Consider the following 24,792-nt stretch of genomic DNA (forward strand, 5'->3'; position numbering starts at 1 on the left):
TCGTGGCTTACTTCAGCTGATCGAATACCACAGACACCCGTTACCGACGCGGAAGTAGCGGGAGTTACAATAAACGCCGCTTACCGGCGGTCTCTCGCCACCTAGAGATCTCTCACCGCCGTATGTTTACCCTGCGAGCAGGCTTTCGTGCTTTGGTTTCACCTTGCGGCACAGCCGCATATTATACAATCGGCTGCCGCTTAGGGAAAAAGTTAGAATCCCTTATTTTAACACTCCTCCGTTTTTTGCGCCATCTACTATCGCGCTTCTTTTTACTAACTGAACGCCTGGAACAGCTTAGGTTGTGGATTTTATTTCAAACTAAGCCCGGTGAACCCAACGCTTATGTGAAACCGATATTTAATCAGGGTGTGGCGATTACAAACGGAGTGTATTTACCTGTCATTTCCTTTTTTTTTTAGATAAATTTTTCTTTCTAACAGTCCGCCGAGACCATGGGATAGGTAATCAAGACAGCACGTTTTTTCTTCTCTTGAACAAGTAGAGAAGCAATATGTTGAAGCGGTGCAATATAGCTCAGTTACTTGTTAGCTCGATCGATCTTCAAAAGCCCGATCAAAATCAAACACCCCTAGCGGCTATTTTGTAGCGTTGCTGTTATAAGACCGGTATTTAACAATTAGCCAACTGCCACTTATAATTAGTGTAATTATCAGAGAGCCAAAGGCATGATAAAAAGAAGTTTGGAGTGACATAAAGTTGGAAAGACTCTAGTTTTTCTCAAAACCAATCATCACCAGGATTCCATATGTCTATTGATTTGAAACCTTGGGGATTCAACACATATTTTGCCTTCTACTCATCGTTTGAATATGTCCCTGGAGTTATTCGTTTCATGAGAAGTTTTTAGGGTCATCACGATGTCCTTCCAAATACGGAAATAGCTTTCAAATTTTGCGCAATTTATAGTAAGATAAGATGACACATTTGTGGAAGCTTTTACGGTTAAAAATATAGAAACATGTATTTTCCTCTGGGATGCGCTCGCAAGATGGCAGTGTTCTTGAAAAAAACCCAGAAATGCAAAAAGTTTCATCGGAAATATGATGATCATGCCATAATCATCATATTTCCGATCATATTTTACACACCATACACCGCAAGCATTTGAATCCCATAGTAGACTGAGAGGGTCTTTTTAGATAAGAGTTCGCCCTTGAGAGTGACATGAGTAAATTAAACAGACTCGAGAAAACCATCTCCTAATCAGCACAAATTTGAATAAATAAAGGATTGTAGATTGTAGATTGTAGATAGTTTATTCTGATTAAAATCGCAGCCAAAAGCTGACTTAGATTAATCGTTACAATAGTAAAATCTAATAAAAGTATGAGAAAAGTATAAGAAAAATGTACACAGATTAACTACAATTACCATATATAAATGTATTCATGAGTCTCTTCGTCTTAGCCAGAGGAACATTAAACTTCCTCTTTCGTCTCAAATTGAGTTCACAGTTGTTCTGAGGAGGCAGGAGCTTAAGGAGGTAAGTTTCTAAAGAAACTGTGGTGCTGCGTCGTTGGGAGAGTATAACAGGGTAATTTAGTATTATCAATTGAGGTGTTAATATAAATTGGTCACCATAAAGAATTTAAAAGCTGACATTTCGTGCGTTAGCCCTTCCTCATTCGCTCTGACGAAGAGTTAACGCTCGAAACGTCAACTTTGAAACTCTGTACAGTGGCCAATTTACGTTATCAACTTAGTTGATAATATTAATTACCCTGTACAAAGTTGTATTGGTTTGATACATCTTGCTTCAGGGTTTTTTCAGAGAAAAAGTGGTCGGGTAAACACAGCGCTCAAACGTAGGGGAGTGGCCAATTTCAAAGGGATCAATTTTGGCCGGCTATGCGCTAATTCCCCGCGCTAAATTTCGGAGGAAAACATAAGAAACAACCGCTTACTCGCAAAATAAGCGAAGGATTACATAATTAGGGCAAAGGAAATCTCGACACTTTCCGAACGCAAAGCTTATTCAAATACGGTTATCTTGTTGATTTACCATGGTATTTTGAGCTTTACCGAAAAAGTCATACGCTTTCAAATGACCGTGACTTACTGGCTTGTGTGGTTGTTTGTAGCCCGTCTAACAGTCTAAAACCGCCCCACCGAGCGATTGCAACGTTTGCACATGTGTGGACGTTTGACTGCTGTGTTACAAGGGTACTTATGCGGCTCGTGTACTGCCTGTTTCACTTCTCATTCAATATGAGTGGTAACCCTTTTACCTCTAAAATGGTGATTCTGATAACCTTCAATGACTCTATCCAATCCGTAGGGTAAGCGAATTAAGACAAATGTGACGGAGCCGGGCCGACTGTTATCCCCAAATTTCCCTCCAGAATGTTTCTGTTTCGTTTCTCTCAACACTTAGGCGTGTACTTTGCCTCTAGAACAATATCCTGGAGTAATCTCTTTGAGCCCAGCATTTCCATGCTTAGCTATGTTAATCTTCGTTCTTTTGCGCTTTTAGAATTACTCATGCGCATTTTTGAAGCAATTTTCGACTTCAAAGGAACCATTCGCTTCAATGCACATCATTGACTGGATAGTATGGGTAGATGGGAAGGTAGTTTGCTTTAGGTCTTTCGCTCATGACTTGCGGACCTCGCAGTGCTCAGTACCTAGAGATCCAATCATCGAACTTTCATCTCCGCCTTCTTCAAAGAGTAACGCACACCCTTCCATCCAACCCAGTTCACACCAGTACCTACGAGGGAGTGGTGCCCACGAGGATACAAGCCATTCAGAGTGAGGGGTGACACTTGTTGAACCACTAGTCTCCTTTGAACTTAACGGCGCAGTTGCGGTTTATGTCAATATCATTATCGTAATATCTGGTGTTAGATGATACATTGCAACATCAAGCAAGAGATTCACCAGCATTTCCTGAAACATTAAACCAACAAAAGAGGAGATAGTAGATGGAAAAGTGGCCTTAAAACAAATTCATCCGGTTTCCAAAGCATTGCCTGCCTCATGCTTAGCATAGATCATCTAACCATCCAGTTAATGAGTGTCATGCAGTGAGAAAGATTTGCTTTCCCTTCTTGTTTCGTTCCTTGTCACCTTTATGGATCTTCTTTAACCGCGAGTCTATCGCAAGATGAAAAGAAAAGTATCCAATTACCTGAGTAATTACCAAGGATCAGCTTGTACTTAGTCGTTCCACCTATAATCCTTTCTCGTCTGCGTTGTTCACTTGTACATATTATGTCCATCAAGGAGGCAGCAGCGAAGAGCCAAGAAGCTTTCCACAACACGAATCGGCCACTGAGTTAAATAGACCCGAATAGTTAAAGTATGGAATAAACAAGTAATAAAAACCAAAAGGAAAAAGAAGAGGCAATGGAACTTAGCAAATATGAACCATGTGGACACGTCCTTAAGGATTCTTAAGAATTCTTTGGTGGAACATCTGACTTAGGAGATTTATAGCTTATTCCATTATTTTCAAACTTTCCAGACATTGGTTTGTCCACTAAAACACGCATTTATTATTTAGGGTTAATTTCGAATCATGTTGAATTTCCCTCATATGCCTCGGGACGGTTGGGTCCCATTGCAGATTTTGAAACTGAAAAAAAAGCGATTATAATGCAGTATTTGTCATTATGCCCGAGCTTATCAACAGAACTGCTGCAACTATGATAACTTTGGTTTTATCAACCGAGTTGATAATGTAAATTGGCCACCATAAAGAGTTTCAAAGCTGACGTTTCGAGCATTAGCTCGAACTTTCATTTGCCTTTACTATTATTATTATTATTATTATCATTAATATTTTTTATCATATATTCTATCAAAATTTCTATGAATTTTTGATGCAAGACAACTTAAGATTATATTCTATTATCAAGGAACAGCTTGCAAATGACAGTTTCACTTTATGAATGCTATGATGATCTGATGTCCGAGATAATTGCAGGTATATCCTCGGCTGAGTCATCAACATGGTATTTCGAATTCGTCTTTTTATGTCGCGATAGTTATAACGCATGAAAGATAATACAACTATAAATACTAATTAGTTTATTCAGCTCTTTTTTTTGTCAAAGTGGAATTCACGTTATAGCTACATAAAATAACGTATTCATTTAAATTTCCTCTCTGTCATTAAGGCGGTATATAACGGATCTTCCAAAGAAAGCTTTCAAAAGAGTTCTCCGCAAATTGCTAATTGATATCTTAGGAAAAGAGGATAACTATATTCAAATCTCCATGATTATTAAAAAAGTAGGTACATAGATACACTCGTTAAGTGTTTAAATGTCTGCTTTTCTTATTCTGTACTTGTGTTATCATTTAAGAGTCAGAGACTCCTTCTCTTTAGATATAGATAATTTGTGTTATTCATGTACTTGTCTTGGCAAGGGGCAAACTATCTCACTTTTCTTTTTTTGTACTAGCAAAGAATATAGAACAAACAAAAAACAAAGGCGGTTCAACTTTTTTGGCGAAGCAAAATAAGCGATCTGTTAGTTGGGATCTATACTTATAATATTGGATCAATTTTCTTGAAATGTTGGTTTTATTCTAAAAGAAAAACTATTGAAAATGGCCATTATTTGACTCGCAAGGACAGCTGAAACTGTATTAAGCCACCTTACCCTTTAAGCGCGCATGATTGCATTTGCTTTTTTGTTCCACCTACTTTTGCTAATAACTGATTCTATAGTAATTCATTTTGGTACTCAAAGGCAAATTTCAAATGCCTGAAGATCGCTAGGAAATAGCCTACTTGAGTCGTATCTAAAGGTGTCCTTTAGACAGCTTAAGATCACGCGATAAGAACGTTCGGGAATGAATAACCATCTGGTCGACATGTTCTTTGTTTGGGATGATATGATTGTTGTCGAAAGTTTTACTCAAAGTTTAATTTCAAAGCCATATGTTTTCTAATTAAAACATCCTCAAACTTCGTTTGGTGCTTTCAGTCGAAGCGACGGCTAACAACAAAATTTTTCAAGGCCGAAGAAGCACTGAGTAATTCAGATCGTCGTAAACAGACCAGAGAAAAAAGGTGTCATTGAAATGTTCAAAGACGAGAAATTTTAGCGATCTTTTAAGGTTGTGCGTAAGATGCACCAAACACTTATTTCACGAATTTTGCATTCTCGGAGATAATTTGCATTTGTAGTGCACAGCTCTATAGTGAAATACTGCTGGGATTCGGAATAACACAGTAAACCAAATGCAAACCTCATCTAATGTAGATGTATGTTTCGGGATGACTTGAAAACAATCAGCACTTTTATTATTCGAGCAATAAAACAATAGAGTCCATGTTCGCGCGCCTGAATATGTTTAAGCCCGATTCAGACTAATTTTTACCCTAAGACGACGCCTAACATATTTATGCCCAAGGACATAATATGGAATATTGTCAGAATTACTTAGGAGGGCATCGGGAAAATAAGAACTGAAGAAAAAATTGAAAACAAAGAAGTCTGAACAATCGCTCAAGTGTGCGAGCGGGCTAAAATACATTTTCTCCCGCTAAGATCTTCACTTCAGACTGGAATATGCATTACGATGCCTTAAATTAAAAGGAAAGCTTGCTTCCATTTCAAATATACTTGAATATTCAAATGGCCCAAGATAAGCGAAAAAAACTGCATTTTTCCGTCAACCTAGGACGCTGTTGATCAAAGCTTCTTCAGCGGAGTTAATTAACAATTGGTTCATACGGCAATGCTTATATAGTTGAATACAGTTTTGAAAGTGTGATACCTATTTTGATACCTAGTTTATAAAAGTATGCGATTATCTACCTAGAATAATAAGTTTGCAACGCAAAAGAAAAAAAAAACGCCTTTACTGAATGATTCACGACTTTTGTTTTCTGATCATATCATTCTTGTGAGAAGTTTTGTAAAAAGACCGATTTCAAATCGAAAAAAACTTATGGAAGTCAAAGTGAACTAAGATTCAGGCAGAATCTCAACGAAAAATCAACACAGATGTAAAGAGTGAAGCATATTAAATGCAGTCAAGACGCCAACATAATATTATACAGTCTCGAATATGCAGCCTCTATAGAACACCAATTCTAACTTAAGAACGCGTTATAACAGAGCACAAGGAATATTCATATGTAAAAAAGTAGCACAATTTCTAAGTTTTTCTTAAATTCTTGACATGAATTGATGTCATAAAACTACCACACCCAAAATCTTAAAAAAAAAAAAAAAAAAAAAAGCATCGCATGCGGCTAATTTCAAAGACCTGCCGGCGAAATGAATAAGGAACAATTAAATTTAGACCTGTCGAACTTTTCAAAACACTGAGTTGTATTTATGATGGAACATAAATTTAAGTTTCGTTATGAAAAACATCGAAACAAAATCAACTGGATTGTCTTTCTAAAGAAAACGCTCAAAGAAATAGTATTTAAAACTAAAAGAAGGATACGGTTACTTTATTCGCATTTTGTGGTCATCTTGGCGGAGCGAGCCGAAATGTTTACAGAGCTTAACGTCGACAAGTGCGTGTTTTGTTTTCAGCTTGCTCGAAAATTCTCTTCTAGATCTAATATAAGATAATAATTAGAGTGAGATGCATTGAGGCTCAATAAAGATCCCTTGTCTTCGGCTTACCCAGGGACATGTTCAGCGCAGAGGTATCAAAGGCCCAAAGAGATATTTTAAAGTGTACACGCTGAGGGTCTGGGTTTTTTCTTGATCGAATATGGGCGCCTCTATGTTGGCAAAAGTGATTGTGAGTATGAGCAAATTATTATTTACTTTTGTTTTATTTTCCCACGGGCAATTTGAAATTTTCCTTTTAAATGCATTCATTTTTCTTATGGAGCTTCACTTTGTGCACAATTATCATATGCAAGTCGAGCAATATCGCCTTTTTTGTTCATATCCCTTTAATTTCGTTTTGTTTTCAGCGTTGTTATTTTACAAAGATACAATGTATGTTTTTCTTATCAAGTACGAGCTGGCGCTTGACTAGGAATTGGTGTTTGACCAGGAGGATCCAAATGAGAGACCATCATTTGATCAGCTGCTGTTGAGAATGAAGATCATGATGACGAAGGAGACTACTTGGATTTAAAAGAGGATGATGAAAAATGATCCCTCTGATTGTGCGACCAAATCCGAAACTACAATTTGATACTACGGATAATTAAAAATTTAGCTGATGAAGCTTTCAAGATCTTTCGAAGATAACAGATAGGGTTGAATCGTAGACAGTGAAGACGTTCTTTGTTAGAAATTTTGATTCCTTAACTAAATTTTTGTTAAAGAATTTTGGTTATTTGAATAAAGAGTACTATGAAAAGTTAAAAAGTGGTGGATTGTCAAATGTAATCGGTTTTGTGGAAGCAGGAAAAAGAGGAATTAGATAACATCCAAAAGACATGTAGGCTTGATGAAATGTCCAGTGGGTCAAGTCAATTACACGTTGTGTAAATATGCGAAGTGATGACCAAATATAATAATGCTGTTAAAGCTAAGATTAAACCATGAAATGATTCTTTCACTTTTCAAACTTTTTTATTCTTTAAACCCTAAACTGATCCCGTTATTAGGACTTTGATTTCTTTTTCGTACTTACAAAATGCTCTCGAATACATCTTTTAGAAGTGTTTAAAAGATAAATCTGGAAAGTTGTCGAGAAAATTTGCAAAATGCACAAAGCATCAAAAATAGTACTCAACCACGCACCTACACTTTGAGTGGCCATTGGCAGTGGCTGATCACAGCAGTCATAGTGCTCGGTGAATACTCAAGTGTATTTAAAATGGAAGCAAGCTTTCCTTTTCCTTTTCTATCGTGTTCATTTGGAAAAAAAGTTTAAAGAGGAGCATTTCCAACAAAACTTTTATCTATTTACTGATCACCAGTCATATGATAAATTTAGCTTTGTTTAAATGTTTCGAGCTCAGAATAAATTTGCATAGTCACGTCAACGATGAACATAGCTGAGACTAATTGGGCTCAAAGCTTTTGAATCAAGATCTAGAGAGGTTTTCAAAACTTGGCAAAAGTGCTTCTGTCTAAATGTAAGAGATAAGGAGCCTTTTTCTTTACCCAAATGCTGACTTCAAAAAGTCAATGAAAATCAGCAGTATCAATAAATCATTATCTCTTTCAGTAGAGGGAAATGATAATATGAAATTTCACAATCATTCTCCAAGTTTCCGCTTTCTAAAGCGTGTTTCAATGACGTAAAGCCATCTATGTTGGGGAACTTTGGCAAAGTATTCGTCCGTAAGCAACATCAGTCTTTGGCCGAGAATTGAACCTTTACATATAAAGGCTTATTTAAAAATCTCTTTCTGCCAGAAACTTTCTGTTACTCGTGTTGACGCGTTATATTTAATTTGTCATAAGAAACTAGAAAGCAGTTGATATTCAAAACTATAAATGAACGAGGAAGATCCATAGATTTCCTTTGCAAATTCCCTGCTTGAGACATGATAATATTTCCGGAGGAACTGGTGAATAAGAAGAGCAGCTGAAGAAACTTCGACAGCTGTGTTCTCACAGCGTGGGTTTTAAGTACAAAGCTCATCTTGACCAATCAGGGAACGACAAATGTGACAGCTTTGCTGAAGCTTTGGGTGTTGGTAAGTTTGCAGAATCATTGTATAGAGGGCTTAGTTTCAACACGAAACACCATACATTCTAGTCAGTCTCGTCACTACAGCCTTCCATAACTCTGATTTTCAGCTCCAAGTTTAGAAGATATATCGGACACCATTGAATACTGCTTTATCTGCGTAATACTTTAGTCTCCATTGTTTGTCTTTGTTCACGCGCGGAGAAGCTTTCTCTTCCCCAACCTAGAGGTCGGTAAAAGAACTTGCAAGGTTAAATATTTGCTATATAATGTTTGTACAACAAGGGAGACTCGAATGTCTAACTATGAAACTGTTTTCATTATAAAATGTCTTTCAGTCAACCAAGAATGAAAGGTTCGTCTGAGAATTAAAGGGGGGAGTGATGATGGCAACCTCTAAGAAGTACTCTAAGAGTTTGAAGAGCTTCGGTTTGGTTGCTTAAGCATATTGCTTTTCTGTTCGTCTCAAGATGAGAGAATCATTGAACATCGTTCTCATTTGTTTGATATCTATATTGAATATTGCAATAGACATGATATATGTTTTTTAAAAGTATACGTATAAATTTGTTTCATTAAATTACGTTAAAGTTTTTTTTTTGCGTCATTGATCACATCTGCTACAGCGAAACTTCAGATGGCGTCGGTACTCCCTAGAAGTCGCGCCGACAGACCCCCGAATAAGAACCCCTATACCCCGTGCAGCCGATTAGACGCTACCCCGCGTCGGCTATGAGAGCTTACTATGAAAGATGGAGCATGAAATTCTGGATCGACCAGACCGCCAAAGAATTGAGAATCACTTCCTTTGACGTTTTCGGGTTTTAGCTTATCGAATATAGTTATACATTGCTGTCAGTCAAAGAATTATAAGGTTCATCTAATGAACCCTGATATTATCGGCATAGATGGGAATAGAGGATTATCAAACGTACCTGTAAATCTAACCATTAGGGATTAACAATATTAGAAAAAATAAACATTGTGGTTATCTATGACTACATCATGGACGTGATGAGGATGTTTAGGCTTCAAATATTATGATTTTTGAAAAAGACAAGTAATGTAACTTCGAGCTTTCGAAAGACATGGTGGCTTCAAGTTAATTTTTCTTAAAAAAAGTGCATCTAGATGTCATGTGCCAATCAGAATAAACCCTAAGGGTTCAATTAAAAATTAACACTATAGTTCATTACAGACATGAGAAAGGTTGGATTTCAGTCTGAGGTAAGCCCCCGTGATTATCGGGAAAAACCCAAGCAAAACAAAAAAAAAAAACGCTATCGAACAATTTTGTTAAAACTTTCCGCAAATTTTCTTATCCACTGTCTGGTTGGATAGGGTCTGACTTCGCTTAAAGCACTGATGTCCATGGATAGTTGTTCAAGAAGAACATTACTGATGTTCGACGCACTTAAGAGTAAATTCAGAGGATCTGAATTTACTCTTAAGGGCATCCGACATAATCTCCAGTGTTTGATTCACCTTAATGCCTTGGTTGACTTAAGCACTCCAAGGCCCTTACACACTTATTCGAAACTGGCCTATATTCCAAGATTTTTTAAAAATTTCTACCAGTTTGGTACTGTGGGACCTTCACATCTTCAAATTCTCAAATTCTTCAAATTCTCGTCGATATTATTATATAGAGGTTAATATGTGTTCGTTGGTTTCCCCTTTCAAACTACCCGTGCAATCACATCCACACAATGGCCCAAGATAATAAGCTCGAACCAAACTGCATGTTTCCGTCAACCTAGGACGCTTGTCCTGATCACCCCAAGCTTCTTCAGCGGAGTTAATTAACAAATTGGTTCATACGGCAATGCTTATATAGTTGAATACAGTTTTGAAAGCGTGATACCTATGTGATACCTAGTTTATAAAAGTATGCGATTATCTACCTAGAATAATAAGCTTGCAACGCAAAAGAAAAAAAAAACGCCTTTACTGAATGATTCACGACTTTTGTCTTCTGATCATATCATTCTTGTGCGAATTTTTGTAAAAAGATCGATTTCAAATCCGAAATCAACTTATGGAAGTCAAAGTGAACTAAGATTCAGGCAGACTTTCAACGAAAAATCAACATAGAGGTAAAGAGTGAAGCATATTAAATGCAGTCAAGACGCCAACATAATATTATACAGTCTCGAATATGCAGCCTCTATAGAACACCAATTCTAACTTAAGAAACGCGTTATAACAGAGCACAAGGAATATTCATATGTAAAAAAGTAGCGCAATTTCTAAGTTTTTCTTAAATTCTTGACATGAATGATGTCATAAAACTACCGCACCCAAAATTTAAAAAAAAAAAAAAAAAAAGCATCGCATGCGGCTAATGTCAAAGACCTGCCGGCGAAAATGAATAAGGAACAATTAAATTTAGACCTGTCGAACTTTTCAAAACACTGAGTTGTATGTATGATGGAACATAAATTTAAGTTTCGTTATGAAAAACATCGAAACAAAATCAACTGGATTGTCTTTCTAAAGAAAACGCTCAAAGAAATAGTATTTAAAACTAAAAGAAGGATACGGTTACTTTATTCGCATTTTGTGGTCATCTTGGCGGAGCGAGCCGAAATGTTTACAGAGCTCAATGTCGACAAGTGCGTGTTTTATTTTCAGCTTGCTCGAAAATTCTCCTCAAGATCTGATATAAGATAATAATTAGAGTGAGATGCATTGAGGCTCAATAAAGATCCCTTGTCTTCGGCTTACCCAGGGAAAAAAACTGTAGTAAACTATACAAATGTAACTATCGCATGCTTTTTCAAATTCCAAATTAATTCCAATAAAATTCCAAATAAATTCCAAATAAAACATCCTCAAATTCCAAACGGAATTTGAGGATGTTTTAATTAGTAGACATATGGGTTTGAAAATTAAACTTTGAGCAAAACTTTCATGTGACAATCTCAAACAAAGAACATGTCCACCAGATGGTTATTCATTCCCAGACCTTCTCTATCGCGTGATCTTAAGCTGTCTAAAGGACACCTTTAGATACGACCTCAAGTAGGCTATTCCCGGGCGATTTACTTCAAATATCAGTTATTGAAAAAGACAGTAATGTAATTTAGCTTTCGAAAGACATGCTAGGTTAAGTTAATTTTTCTTAAAAAAGTGCATTTATTGTGTCATGTGCCAATCAGAATAAACCTAAAGTTCACTTAAAAATAAATTTTATTTCATTACAGTCGAGAAAGGTTGGATTCAGTCTGAGTTAAGGTGATTTCTCGGGAAAAAACGCAATCGAACAATTTTGTTAAACTTTCCGCAAATTTTCCTATTGACGATCTGGTTGGACTTTGTGACCAAAGCTCTCTAAGGCCCTTTTCTCACTTATTCGAAACGGCCACAAGAAAATTTACCCGTGGCACTGTGGGACCTTCACATCTTCAAATTCTCAGACAATTTTAACTCAGAACAGCGCATGACAGTCATGTATACCCGCACAGAATCACTGCTACTTAATACATTTAGATAGAAAGCACTTCCGTCAAGTTTGTGAGAAATACCTCTCTAAGTGTTAAATCAAAAGCTTTGAACTCCATTAATCTCAGCTCTTCTCGTCGTTGACGGGACTTTTTATGCAAATTTATTCTTAGCTCGAAACATTTAACAAAGCTAAATCTATCACATGACTTGTGATCAGTAAATAGATAACAGTTTGGCTCGAAAGACTCCTCTTTAAACTTTTGTTCAGATGAACACGATCGAAATTAAAGAAGAAAGCTTGCTTCCATTTCAAATATACTTGAATATTCAAATGGCCCTAGATAAGCGATATTCATCATCCTCTTTTAAATCCAAGTAGTCTCCTTCGTCATCATGATCTTCATTCTCAACAGCAGCTGATCAAATGATGGCCTCTCATTTGGATCCTCCTGGTCAAGCACCAAGCTTCTATAGAACACGAATTCTAGCTTAAGAACACCTTATAGCAGAGCACAAGGCATATTCATTTGTTAAAAAAGTGGCCCAATTTCTAAGTTTTTCTTAAATTCTTGACATAATTTGATGTCATAAAACTACCGCACCCAAAATCTTAAAAAAAGAAAAGCATCGCATGCGGCTTATTTCAAAGACCTGCCGGCGAAATGAAGAAGGAACAATTAAATTTAGACATGTCGAACTTTTCAAAATACTGAGTTGTATTTATGATGGAACATAAATTTAAGTTTCGTTATGAAAAACATCGAAACAAAATCAACTGGATTGTCTTTCTAAAGAAAACGCTCAAAGAAATAGTATTTGAAACTAAAAGAAGGATACGGTTACTGTATTCGCATTTTACGGTCATCTTGGCGGAGCGAGCCGAAATGTTTACAGAGCTTAACGTCGACAAGTGCGTGTTTTGTTTTCAGCTTGCTCGAAAATTCTCTTCTAGATCTAATATAAGATAATAATTAGAGTGAGATGCATTGAGGCTCAATAAAGATCCCTTGTCTTCGGCTTACCCAGGGACATCTTCAGCGCAGAGGTATCAAAGGCCCAAAGAGATATTTTAAAGTGTACGCGCTCAGGGTCTGGGTTTTTTTCTTGACCGAATATGGGCGCCTCTATGTTGGCAAAAGTGATTGTGAGTATGAGCAAATTCTGATTTACTTTTGTTTTATTTTCCCACAGGAAATTTGCAATTTTTCGTTTAAATGAATTCATTTTTCTTATGGAGCTTCACTTTGTGCACAATTATCATTCCAAGTCGAGCAATATCGCCTTTTTTGTTCATATCTCTTTGATTTCGTTTTGTTTTCAGCGTTGTTATTTTACAATGATACAATGTATGTTTTTCTTACCAAGTACAAGCTGGCGCTGATTAGGAGGATCCAAATGAGAGGCCATCATTTGATCAGCTGCTGTTGAGAATGGAGATCATGATGACGAAGGACATTCCTTACTTGGATTTAAAAGAGGACGATGAAAAATGATCCCTCTGATAGTGCGACCAAATCCGAAACTACAATTTGATACTACGCATAATCAAAAATTTAGTTGACGAAGCTCTCAAGATGTTTCGAAGATAACAGATAGGGTTGAATCGTAGACAGTGAAGACGTTCTTTGTTAGAAACTTTGATTCTTTACTTAATTTTGTTAAAGAATTTTGGTTATTTGAATAAAGAGTACTATGAAAAGTTAAAAAGTGGTGGATTGTCAAATGTAATCGGTTTTGTGGAAGCAGGAAAATGAGGAAATAGATAACATTCAAAAAACATGTAGGCTTGATGAAATGTCCAGTGGGTCAAGTCAGTTACACGTTGTGTAAATATGCCAAGTGCTGACCAAATATAATACTGCTGTTAAAGCTGAGATTAAAACCATGAAATAATTCTGTCAGTTTTCAAACTTTTTTATTTCATTAAACCCTAAACTGTTCCCGTTATTAGGACCTTAATTTCTTTTTAGTACTTACAAAATGCTTTCGAATCCATCTTTTAGAGGTGTTTAGAAGGTAATCTGGAAAGTTGTTGAGAAAATTTGCAAAATGCGTTACTCAGTTTGCACAAAGCATCAAAAATAGTACTCAACCATGCGCCTACACTTGAGTGGCCATTGGCAGTGGCTGATCACAGCAGTCATAGTGCTCGGTGAGTACTCAAGTGTATTTAAAATGGAAGCAAGCTTTCCTTTTTCTTTTCTATCGTGTTCATCTGAACAAAAGTTTAAAGAGGAGTATTTCCAACAAAACTTTTATCTATTTACTGATCACCAGTCATATGATAAATTTAGCTTTGTTTAAATGTTTCGAGCTCAGAATAAATTTGCATAGTCACGTCAACGATGAACATAGCTGAGACTAATTGGGCTCAAAGCTTTTGAATCAAAACCTTGAGAGGTTTTCTTCAAAAACTTGGCAAAAGTGCTTCTATCTAAATGTAAGAGATAAGGAGCCTTTTTCTTTACCCAAATGCTGAATTAAAAAAGTCAATGAAAATCAGCAGTACCAATAAATCATTATCTCTTTCAGTAGAGGGAAACGATAGTATGACATTTCACAATCATTCTCCAAGTTTCCGCATTCTAAAGCGTGTTTCAATGACGTAAAGCTATTTATGTTGGGTTACTTTGGCAAAGTATTCGTCCGTAAGCAACATCAGTCTTTGGCCGAGAATGGAACCTTTACATATAAAGGCTTATTTAAAAACCTCTTTTCTGCTAGAAACTTTCTGTTACTTGTGTTGACGCGTTCTATTTAATTTGTCATAAGAAACTAGAAAGCGGATGATACTCAAAACAATAAATGAAACGCGGAAGATTCATCGATTTCCTTGCAAATTTCCTGCTTGAGATATTATAATATTTCCGGAGGAACTCGTGAATTAGAAGAGCAGCTGAAGAAACCTGGAGTGCGAAAACATGTTTCGACAGCTGGGTTCTCACAGTGTGGTTTTAAGTACAAAGCTCATCTTGACCAATCAGGGAACGACAAATGTGACGGCTTTGCTGAAGCTAGGGGTGTTGGTGAATTTGCAGAATCATTGTATAGAGGGCTTATATTTGAACACGAAACACCAACATTCTAGTCAGTCTCGTCACTACAGCCTTTCATAACTCTGATTTTGAGATCCAAGTTTAGAGATCTATGGCGCATTTAAAGTTTATCTGCGTAATACTTTATTTTTTCCATCTTTTTGTCTTTGTTCACACGCGGAGAAGCTTTCTCTTTTGCTAACAGAGTCGGTAAAAGAACGTTCAAGGTAAATATTTGCTATATAATGTTTTGTACACAAGGGAACTCGAATGTCTAACTAGGAAACTGATTTCATTAAATGTTTTTCAATCAACCAAGAATTGAAAGGTTCGTCTGAAGTAATAAATTGACTGATGGCAACCTCTGACAAGTACTCTAAGACTTTGAAGCTGAAAGCATATTGATTTTCTTGTTCGTCTCAAGCGTAAGAGCTTCATTGATAATCGGTCTCATTTGTTTGCTTTCTATATTGAATATTGATTAGACATGTATATCTTTTATAAAATGATACGTATACCATTTTTTCATTAAATTACGTTAAAGTTTTTTTTTGCGTTGTTGATTACAGCTACAGCGAAAACTTCAGATGGCGTCGGTACTCAGAAGTCGCGTAATGGACTCAGAACCTATACGTGCGCAGACTCAGAGGGCAGAAGCTAACGAAAATGGAGCATGAAATTCTGGATCGACCAGACCGCCAAAGAATTGAGAATCACTTCATTTGACGTTTTCTGGTTTTCACTTATCGAATAGAGCTATCCATTGCTGTCAGTCAAAGAGTTATAAGTTATTTAGTGAATCATGATATTATCGGCATGGATTGGAATAGAGTTATGTTAAGCTTACCTGTAAATCCACCATTGAGATACCAATTTTTTAGAAAAAATAACCATTGAGGTTATCTACGACTGCATCACGGACGTGATATAATGTTTAGGCTTCAAATATCAGTTGTTGAAAAAGACAGTAATGTAATTTAGCTTTCGAAAGACATGCTAGGTTAAGTTAATTTTTCTTAAAAAAAGTGCATTTATTGTGTCATGTGCCAATCAGAATAAACCTAAAGTTCACTTAAAAATAAATTTTACTTCATTACAGTCGAGAAAGGTTGGATTCAGTCTGAGTTAAGGTGATTTCTCGGGAAAAAACGCTATCGAACAATTTTGTTAAACTTTCCGCAAATTTTCCTATTGACGATCTGGTTGGATAGGGTCTGACTTCGCTTAAAGCACTGATGTCCATGGAATGAAGAACATTACCTGAATTTACTCTTAAGTATATCGAAAATCTCTAGTGTTTGATTCACCTTAATGACTTTGTTGACCAAAGCTCTCTAAGGCCCTTTTCTCACTTATTCGAAACGGCCACAAGAAAATTTACCCGTGGCACTGTGGGACCTTCACATCTTCAAATTCTCAGACAATTTTTAACTCAGAACAGCGCATGACAGTCATGTATACCCGCACAGAATCACTGCTACTTAATACATTTAGATAGAAAGCACTTCCGTCAAGTTTGTGAGAAATACCTCTCTAAGTGTTAAATCAAAAGCTTTGAACTCCATTAACCTCAGCTCTTCTCGTCGTTGACGGGACTTTTTATGCAAATTTATTCTTAGCTCAAAACATTTAACAAAGCTAAATCTATCACATGACTGGTGATCAGTAAATAGATAACAGTTTGGCTCGAAAGACTCCTCTTTAAACTTTGCTCAGATGAACACGATCGTCGAAAATTAAAAGGAAAGCTTGCTTCCATTTCAAATATACTTGAATATTCAAATTGCCCAAGATAAGCGAAAAAAACTGCATTTTTCCGTCACCTAGGACGCTGTTGATCAAAGCTTCTTCAGCGGCGTTAATTAACAATTGGTTCATACGGCAGCGTGCGTTCATCGAGATATGAAGCACGCGGGAAGTTTGGAGAGCACGAAAGATGCGTACTGAGTTGCTCGAGGCGTAGCCGAGAGCAACTCTAGCTTCTTGAGTGCTCTCCAAACTTTCCAGGTGCTTCATATCTCGATGAACGCACAGTTGATGTATGAATCAATTGTTTTATAACATTTTCAACCCGATGGAAGTGTTTTTTCTCGAGGGATTTGTTAGCGGACGTCATGAGCGTGCACAATAGGAATATGAAGCACGCTCGCGCAATTGAATTTGATTAGACAAATTTACTAGCTATGTTATAAGCGTGCATGATTGCATTTGCTTTTTGTTCGACCCACTTTTGCTAATAACTGATTCTCTAGTAATTCAATTTGGCATTCAAACGCAAATTTCAAATGTCTGTAAATCGCCCGGGAATAGCCTACTTGAGTCGTATCTAAAGGTGTCCTTTAGAAAGCTTAAGATCACGCGATAAGAACGACTGGGAAAGTATAACCATCTGGTGGACATGTTCTTTGTTTGGGATTGTCATATGAAAGTTTTGCTCAAAGTTTAATTTTCAAACCCATATGTATACTAATTAAAACATCCTCAAACTCCGTTTGGTGCTTTCAGTCGAAGCGACGGCTAACAACAAAATTTTCTAGGCCGAAGAAGCACTGAGTAATTCAGATCATCGTATACAGACCAGAGAAAAAAGATGTCATTGAAATGTTCAAAGACTAGAAATTTTTAGCGATCTTTTTAAGGTTGTGCGTAAGATGCACCAAACACTTATTTCACGAATTTTGCATTCTCGGAGATAATTTGCATTTGTAGTGCTCAGCTCTATAGTGAAATACTGCTGGGATTCGGAGTAACATAGTAAACCAAATGCAAACCTCATCTAATGTAGATGTATGTTTCGGGATGACTTGAAAACAATCAGCACTTTCATTATTCGAGAAATAAAACAATAGAGTCCATGTTCGCGCGCCTAAATATATTTAAGCCTGATTCAGACTCATTTTTGCCCAAGTCGTTGGTTAAGATATGCCCTCAGACGACGCCTAACATATTTATGCCCAACGACATAAAATAGAATATTGTCAGAATTACTTAGGAGGTCATCGGGAAAATAAGAACTGAAGAAAAAATTGAAAACAAAGAAGTCTGAACAATCGCTCAAGTGTGCGAGCGGGCTAAAATACATTTTCTCCCGCTAAGATCTTCACTTCAGACTGGAATGTGCATTACGATACCTTAAAAAGCAATGCTAATATAGTTTAATACAGTTTTGAAAGCGTGATACCTATTTTGATACCTAGTTTATAAAAGTATGCGATTATCTACCTAGAATAATAAGTTTGCAACGCAAAAGAAAAAAAAACGCCTTTACTGAATGATTCACGACTTTTATCTTCTGATCCTATCATTCTGGTGGGAATTTTGTAAAAGACCGATTTCAAATCGAAAAAAACTTATGGAAGTCAAAGTGAACTAAGATTCAGGCAGAATTTCAGCGAAAAATCAACACAGATGTAGAGAGTGAAACATATTAAATGCAGTCAATACGCTAACGTAATATTATACAGTCTCGAATATGCAGCTTCTATAGAACACGAATTCTAGCTTAAGAACACCTTATAACAGAGCACAAGGCATATTCATTTGTTAAAAAAGAGGCCCAATTTCTAAGTTTTTCTTAAATTCTTGACATGAATTGATGTCATAAAATTACTGCACCCAAAATCTTAAAAAAAAAAAAAAGCATCGCATGCGGCTTATTTCAAAGACCTGCCGGCGAAATGAAGAAGGAACAATTAAATTTAGACATGTCGAACTTTTCATACAATGTATGTTTTTCTTATCAAGTACGAGCTGGCGCTTGACTAGGAATTGGTGTTTGACCAGGAGGATCCAAATGAGAGACCATCATTTGATCAGCTGCTGTTGAGAATGGAGATCATGATGACGAAGGACACTCTTTACTTGGATTTAAAAGAGGATGGTAAAAAATGATCCCTCTGATAGTGCGACCAAATCCGGAAATACAATTTGATACTACGCATAATTAAAATTAAGCTGTTGAAGCTTTCAAAATGTTTCGAAGATAACAGATAGGGTTGAATCGTAGACAGTGAAGACGTACTTTGTTAGAAATTTTGACTCCTTAATAAAATTTTTGTTTAAGAATTTTGGTTATATGAATAAAGAGTACTATAAAAAGTGAAAAGTGGTGGATTGTCAAATGTAATCGGTTTTGTGGAAGCAGGAAAATGAGGAAATAGATAACATTCAAAAAACATGTAACCTTGATGAAATGTACAGTGGGTCAAGTCAATTACACGTTGTGTAAATATGTCAAGTGATGACCAGATATAATAATGCTGTTAAAGCTAAGATGAAAACCATGAATAATTCTGTCAGTTTTCAAACTTTTTTATTCTTTAAACCCTAAACTGATCCCGTTATTAGGACTTTGATTTCTTTTTCGTACTTACAAAATGCTCTCGAATACATCTTTTAGAAGTGTTTAGAAGGTAAATTTGGAAATTTGTCGAGAAAATTTGCAAAATGCTTTACTCAGTTTGCACAAAGCATCAAAAATAATACTAATCCATGACGTCAGCCATGCGCCTACACTTCAAGGAGTGGCCAATGACAGTGGCTGATCGCAGCAGTCATAGTGCTCGGTGAACACTCGAGTGTATTTGAAATGGAGCAAGCTTTCCTTTTTCCTTTTCTATCGTGTTCGTCTGAACAAAAGTTTAAAGAGGAGTATTTCGAACAAAACTTTTATCTATTTACTGATCATCAGTCATATGATAAATTCAGCTTTGTTTAAATGTTTCAAGCTCAGAATAAATTTGCATAGTCAAGTCAACGATGAACATAGCTGAGACTAATTGGGCTAAAAGCTTTTGAATCAAAACGTAGAGAGTTTTTCTTCAAAACTTGGCAAAAGTGCTTCTTTCACAATCATTCTCTAAGTTTCTGCATTCTAAAGCGTGTTTCAATGACTTAAAGCCATCTATGTTGGGGTACTTTGGCAAAGTATTCGTCCGTAAGCAACATCAGTCTTTGGCCTAGAATTGAACCTCTACATATAGAGGCTTATTTAAAAACCTCTTTCTGCCAGAAACTTTAATTTCTGTTACTCGTGTTGACGCGTTCTATTTAATTTGTCATAAGAAGCTAGAAAGCGGTTGATACTCAAAACAATAAATGAACGAGGAAGATTCATCGATTTCCGTGCGAATTTCCTGCTTGAGATATTATAATATTTCCGGAGGAACTCGTGAATTAGAAGAGCAGCTGAAGAAACCTGGAGTGCGAAGTCATGTTCCGACAGCTGTGTTCTCACAGCGTGGTTTTATGTGCAAAGCTCGTCTTGACCAATCAGCGAACGACAAATGTGACGGCTTTGCTGAAGCTAGGGGTGTTGGTAAGTTTGCAGAATCATTGTATATAGGGCTTATATTTGAACACGAAACACCATACATTCTAGTCAGTCTCGTCACTACAGCCTATCATAACTCTTATTTTGAGATCCAAGTTTAGAGATCTATGGCGCATTTAAAGTTTATCTGCGCAATACTTTATTTTTCCATCTTTTTGTCTTTGTTCACGCGCGAAGAAGCTTACGTCACTAACAAAGTCGGTAAAAGAACGTTCAAGGTAAATATTTGTTATATAATGTTTTGTACACAAGGGAACTCAACTGTTTTCCTAAAATGTCTTTCGGTCAACCAAGAATTGAAAGGTTCGTCTGAAGTAATAGATTGACTGATGGCAACCTCTGAGAAGTGTTCTAAGACTTTGAAGAGCTTCGCTTGGTGCCTAAATTATACTGATTTTCTTGTTCGTCTCAAGCGTAAGAGCATCATGGAAAATCGGTCTCATTTGTTTGATATCTATATTGAATATTTCAATAGACATGATATATGTTTTTTAAAATGATACGTATACCATTTTTTCATCAAATTACGTTAAAGTTTTTTTTTTTTTGCGTTATTGATCACAGCTACAGCGAAAACTTCAGATGGCGTCGGTACTCAGAAGTCGCGTAATGGACTCAGGACCTATGCGTGCGCAGACTCAGAGGGCAGAAGCTAACGAAAATGGAGCATGAAATTCTGGATCGAACAGGCCACCAAAGAATTAAGAATCACTTCATTTGACGTTTTCTAGTTTTCACTTATCGAATAAGTTATCCATTGCTGTCAGTCAAAGAGTTATAGGTTATTTAGTGAATCATGATATTATCGGCATAGATTGGAATAGAGTAATGTCAAACGTACCTGTAAATCCACCACTGGGATAACAATTGTAGAAAAAATAACCATCGAGGTTATCTATGACTGCATCACGGACGTGATGTAATGTTTAGGCTTCAAATATCAGTTATTGAAAAAGACAGTAATGTAATTTAACTTTCGAAAGGCATTTTAGGTTAAGTTAATTTTTCTTAAAAAAATGCATGTGCCAATCAGAATAAACCTAAAGTTCACTTAAAAATAAATTTTACTTCATTACAGACGAGAAAGGTTGGATTCAGTCTGAGTTAAGGTGATTTCTCGGGAAAAAACGCTATCGAACAATTTTGTTAAACTTTCCGCAAATTTTCTTATTGACGGTCGGGTTGAATACGGTCTGACTTCGCTTAAAGCACTGATGTCCATGGAATGAAGAACATTATCTGAATTTACTCTTAAGTATATCGAAATCTCCAGCGTTTGATTCACCTTAATGACTTTGTTGACCAAAGCTCTCTAAGGCCTTTTTCACACTTATTCGGATAAACGGCCTCAAGAAAATTTACCCGTGGCACTGTGGGACCTTCACATCTTCAAATTCTCAGACAATTTTTAACTCATAACAGCGCATGACAGTCTTGTATGCCCGCAGAGAATCACTGCTACTTAATACATTTAGATAGAAAGCACTTCCGTCAAGTTTGTTAGAAAAACCTCTCAAAGTGTCAAATCAAAAGCTTTTAGCTCCATTAGTCTCAGCTCTTCTCGTCGTTGACGTGACTGTTTAAGCAAATTTATTCTTAGCTCGAAACATTCAAACAAAGCTAAATATATCATATGGTGATCAGTAAGAAGATAACAGTTTGACTCGAAAGACTCCTCTTTAAACATTTGTTCAGATGAACACGATATAAAATTAAAAAGGAAAGCTTGCTTCCATTTCAAATATACTTGAATATTCAAATGGCCCAAGATAAGCGAAAAAACTGCATTTTTCCGTCGACCTAGGACGCTGTTGATCAAAGCTTCTTCAGCAGCTTGGAGGTGAGAGAAGTCTTCGACATCCACAAAGTTAAAAATTTGAAAGAAGTTTCTTTCCGATCTGAAAGTAAAAAATTCCTTAAAGCATTTAGTAGACAAAGCTCGTTGTTGCCTTGGTTAGAACATTTGTAAACAATAAAAGAGAATCGAATAAATAACAAAAGATTGCTAATCCATACATACCTGACTAATGTTTTATTAAAGTATTATCATGCGCCAATTGGAACGAAATTTTCGTTCTTTAGAAGAAAACCTGGTAAAGGCTTCTTTTCTCTCCCCGGTCTGATTAATCTCCCAATATCTTACAAGTTACCATTGCTTTGGGCAATTTTTTCTCTATTGTTTTAATTACATCACTTTTGAGGTTATGGACAGGTCAGTTTTTTGATTCCTACAAATATCCGTCAAATGTTATATTGAATCAGTCTCGATTTCATCCGCAAAGTGGTATAAACCTGTCTTTGCATCCCTTTCGTGATCTAAATCGCCTTTCGTACTGAAATCGTCGGTGGAGTCTTTTCTCCACAGATTCTTTGTTACGCTTTTCGGGAAAGAAGTCTCCCTGGCCTTTGTTTACGTCGCTGTCCTCATCTATGTCAGGAAACCCACGCAAATGCTCGGCCTCCAAGCCCAGTAACAGGATGAGGATGACACAGGCCATGAGAAGACTGGAACGAGCCAACATCTTGTAGCAAAATTATCAAAACAGTTTTTCCACGGGTAGCTATAGGGTAATTGAAATATACGAATCATTTCAGATGATTTGCACAGATATCCTATTATTTCGGGAACTGTTTAAAGGAATTGGGTAAACTTACGTCGACTTGAAAATATACTATGTACTAACAAAAAGTGATCGATTCATCTGTCGTAAAGGTAGGGGAAGGTAGGCTAATCACGTGACCCACGAAGAGCTTTCAGTGGACGAGGCAAAACGCCTCATGTGATCTGACTCCTCGTCCAGGTAAACAAATGAAAGACGTGTAAACCAAGAAAAGAGGCGATCTTCGGTAAGCGGCAGTTAAAGAAATAGCAGAAAAGAAGTCTGGAAAAAATTGAACTGTTAACAGGAATCAAACCTTTGCCGTAAAGATTCTAGAAAGGTGCTGTTACTAACTGAGCAACGAAGTCACAGGTTGAAAATAAGACAAATCTCCGACAGCTTTTTCGTTCCCTAGAGAAATCTTTCTTATAATCAATCAATTTAATCTAGTCACAATTAATTCAGGCTTCTCTTCTCAGTGCAATTTTTTTAATTACTATGTACCTGCGAAGGTAACTGTGAAAGAGTGGCGTGTAATTCACCTGCCGTTCAAAGGAGTCATAAAATAATATTAAAGCCACCGACCGTATGCCTCAGATCAGAGCTTATCAAGATTTCGTTAGAGGATATGAACGCTACGTGCAATCCTTAAAATTGGAGTTAATAACGTTTTCTGCCAACTTTCCACTAACAATAACTGGCTAGTACTCTCAGCGGTGAACATGCCCTTGAGCGCGAGGATTTTTAGGGTTAATTGCAGAAATTAGGGACATTTTAAGAAATGTCCTAAATTTCCGTGATAACCTTACTTTAGCCATTCTTAAGTCGTTTTTTAAATGTTGCAATCCATCATCATGTTCTATAAGGCTGTTTCCCAAAGTTCAAATTGAAAAAATGTCATAAACACGGAATCAAATAGTCTTGAAAGTAAATGCGAAGCCCTAAGTTCTAAATCCAAATATTTAATTTTCAGTTATATTAGGATAATTTTATTAAACTTCTTGCAAAACTTCTTGCTAAATTTCACTCTGAGAACTTTGAGTTCTTAACAGATCAAATGTCAAATGTTCATAACGATGAGTGCATTAGTACATTAATGACGCATCAATAGCGCTGAGTCTAGATAGTCGATTTCAGGCTAAAAATTTTGACTACAAACGACTCAAATTAAAATCTGAGTTGGTTGGTTTAATACTCTAACATTTGCAACGTTTTTTTTCAATTTTTTTGGCTTTTGTTTAGGTTTTTGTTGCGTCGTACCCTCATTCTTTACCTCTCTATTTCAGTGAGCATTCCTAAGTGATTTCAACTGAACTTTTTCAGGTTTTCATTTTTCTCACATCTTTACCCAGATGTGACTCATTTAGTATATATTTCTGTTACATCTTTGGTTACTTGAAGATGAATTCCTTGTTTGAGTTGAGTCCTTCTCGTTCCTTTTGAGTTCGTAATTCTTTTTTCATTGATTTTTGGGTCAAAATCCTATTTTTTAAGCCATCAGAAAATTCTGTACAATGGTAAACTAGTAAGAACAAAGGATTCTGGACGTAAAAAAGAATATAATGTCTGGTCAGATGTCACACTGGTAAAAGAAGGACGACGTACATAAACTTTACTAACCGTATGATTTTGGCCTTTTTCAAGCTGGTGACCTTTTTTTCCCTCTAACGCCTCTTGTTTCAATGACTACCTTTTGCGTAAGATGCTTCAGTAAGAAACGGTTTAAACTAAGTACAGAATTACGAAGTTTTGGGTTATATCATTGGAAAAATCCAAA

The 24,792-nt window shown here is 36.4% G+C and overlaps 2 long non-coding RNA genes across 2 annotated transcripts; one reads left to right on the forward strand and one right to left on the reverse strand.

Annotated features, from left to right (window-relative positions):
* Positions 1-14,988: 14,988 nt before the first annotated feature.
* LOC136279834 (uncharacterized) lies at positions 14,989-16,181 on the forward strand. Its single transcript, XR_010717020.1, has 2 exons — positions 14,989-15,310; positions 15,653-16,181. It is a non-coding gene; the product is annotated as an uncharacterized lncRNA (long non-coding RNA).
* Positions 16,182-22,428: 6,247 nt separating this feature from the next.
* On the reverse strand, positions 22,429-24,792 carry LOC131799301 (uncharacterized). The gene is made up of 2 exons (XR_010717104.1): positions 24,636-24,792; positions 22,429-22,976 (listed from the first exon to the last, which is right to left on the reverse strand). It is a non-coding gene; the product is annotated as an uncharacterized lncRNA (long non-coding RNA).

The sequence above is a fragment of the Pocillopora verrucosa genome, chromosome 3 (assembly GCF_036669915.1).
Source record: "Pocillopora verrucosa isolate sample1 chromosome 3, ASM3666991v2, whole genome shotgun sequence".
Classification (NCBI taxonomy): Eukaryota; Metazoa; Cnidaria; class Anthozoa; order Scleractinia; family Pocilloporidae; genus Pocillopora; species Pocillopora verrucosa.